This window comes from Orcinus orca, chromosome 15 (assembly GCF_937001465.1).
Source record: "Orcinus orca chromosome 15, mOrcOrc1.1, whole genome shotgun sequence".
In the NCBI taxonomy this organism is placed as follows: Eukaryota; Metazoa; Chordata; class Mammalia; order Artiodactyla; family Delphinidae; genus Orcinus; species Orcinus orca.
In genome coordinates, this window is record NC_064573.1 from 45084997 (window position 1) to 45087637 (window position 2641).

The 2641-nt window shown below is 30.9% G+C and overlaps 1 non-coding gene across 1 annotated transcript; it reads right to left on the reverse strand.

The window, feature by feature from the left end:
- Positions 1-311: 311 nt before the first annotated feature.
- Positions 312-416, reverse strand: LOC117202839 (U6 spliceosomal RNA). The gene has a single exon (XR_004485332.1). It is a non-coding gene; the product is annotated as a U6 spliceosomal RNA (small nuclear RNA).
- Between the last annotated feature and the right edge of the window lie 2225 nt (positions 417-2641).

A 2641-nucleotide genomic window follows, 5' to 3' on the forward strand; every position in this document is an offset into this window, starting at 1 on the left:
TTTCTTAATGCTAATGTACATGGATATTATTTATATTATGTATTGTGACAAAATATACATAACATAAAATTTACCATTTTAATCATTTTTAAGTGTGCAAGTCAGTGTCATTAAAGTACATTCACATTGTGGTGCAACCATCACCACTCCAACTATAGAATGTTTTTTATCTTCCCAAACTGAAAATCTGTATCCATTAAACAATAACTTCTCCCTCCCTCCAGCCCCGAGAAACCACCATTTTACCTTCTGTCTCTATAGATTTGACTCCTCTAGGTACCTCATATAAATGGAATCAGAGTATTTGCCCTTACAAATAAAGATGCTTCAGGAATTCACATGTCATCCTTGTGCAGGGGCCATGCTAATCATCTCTGCATTGTTCCAATTTTATTGTATGTATTGATGAAGTAAGCATTATTTTTTATTTCAACTTCTGATTTTATTCATTTCTAGTATATAGAAATACAGTTCTTTTCATTTATTGATCTTGTATCCTCTAACCTTGCTAAGCTTAACCAATCACACAGATAAAATTACAATTACAAGAATTTTATTTATTAAAGTGGAGACTGACCTTTAGAAGGCTGAAGAACAGGGCATACTAGTAAATTTGACCCTATGTGAGCCACCGAGTCACACCTAATTTGTAGGAGTCAGGGAAGAGATTCACAGAAACAGCTTGTTGGGTGGAGCTGAGGAAAACATGGAGATTCGTAGATTCCACGTTGCCTCCTAGAGAGAGGAACACTATTTTATCTGTCTTTGCGCTGCCAATGTACACTTAAAGAGATTGTTTCTAAAAAGGAAAAACTCTCTGCTCCAAAACTATTTCTCTCTGCCAAAAGCCAAACATTTTCCAGCAAATGTAATGTTTAACATTAAAAAAGAGATTTTACAATGTATCTAAATACTTATACTTGTCCTTAAAACTAAATGAATTGACCAGTAATAACAATATTGTTTAAGGTCCCAACTCTCTACTAGAGCTAATACATGTAAGTCTCTCTATAAAAGTGTAAGAAGAAAAGGGGAAAAAATCCAGAAATAAAAGCACTTAGCATCAAAAAGAATAGGACAAAATGAGAATTGAGAGCAAATGATGCTTTGTAAAAATAGTCATTACAAGAAGAGGATTCTTTTGCAGAAAATTAGAAAGCATGTTGCATTGGTAAATCTAAAGCAGGCTTTTATGAAAATGGAGTAATATCAAAATGAGGGAGTTCTTGCAAATGCAAATCATGATTGCAAGGCTTTTTTTTTTTAAAGCAGTGAATAATACATTGAATAAGGCAGAAAAGCAAATTATTGAACTAAAAGAGAATCCTAGGAAATTCTCTGAACTCCAAGGAATAATATAAGGCAAAGACATAGAAGTTAACAAGAAAAAAAAAGAAAGAGATGGGGAGGGCTAATTTGGGAAATCTTATATATAGGAATCCATATGGAAAGAAAAGAAAAAAGAAGAAATAATCAGAGAAGAATATATTTCTTTTAATGTCCAAGTATAAGACACAAATCTTTTCATAAAATAATTCAATAAGTATCTGGCAAATAAGTCATCACCTTGTAACATTTCTAAATTATAAGTGTAAGAAGAATTATTATATAATCATCCATGTTAAAGAATTGGGTTATCCATGAAGAAAAAATACTTGAAGACTGGTCATCTACAAAATTAAATTCTAGAAGAAATGGGGCAATTTCAAACATGTATTGATTCAGAAAATGTATCATTCACATTCTCTTTATGAAAAAAAAGTATGTATAAGAAAATAATTATGTCTGCATTTCCCTGAATAATACCTCACATACTTGTGGCCCAACTGGACAGTCTCTAATACAAAAGTACAGAAGTTCTTTATATACCCTGAAAATGCTTTATATGTGTTGCAAATGTGGAATGTGTTTACATTGCTTTTATTGTATATTTTAATACACAGAAATTCTTTAAGGAAGTTGAATTTAGCAATTTTTGTCTTTTTGATTTCTTGTTTGTTTACCAGTTAAAAAAAATTTCTTTTTGTGAGGTCGTGACAGTGTTCTCCTATATTGTCTCTTAAAATTGTATACATTTTCCTTTCATATTTAGATTTTTAACCACATGGAGTTTCTATTTCTGTATGGTATAAAGAAGAAATTTAATCACCCTCTTCTTTATTACATAGAGATAATCACTCATTCCAGCACAACAGGATAAACAGACTTTTTTCCACATTGACCCACTTATCTAAAATGTGTGTGTATGTGTGTGTGTTTGTGTGTCTATCTCTGAGGTCTGATTTATGCTCCATTTGTTTGTGTATTTCTGCACCAATATCACACTCTCTTGGTTACTAGAGCTTTATCATAAAAATTCATACCTGGTAGGGCAAGTCTTCCCAATGTGTTCTTTAAAATTACCTTAGTTACTCTTGGTTCTTTTCACTATGTATAAACTTTAGGCTAAAATAATCAGTGTAATCACACACACACACAAATGGATTTTGATTAGAATTGCATTTCATTTTTGATCAATTTTGAGAGATTTTATATTTTTGATTATTGAATATTTCAAGCTATGAAATATCCCTCATTTAGTTTCTAAAATTTTTAATCAGATTAAAAATAATTTTCAAAGAAATTTTGCATAGGAATTTGT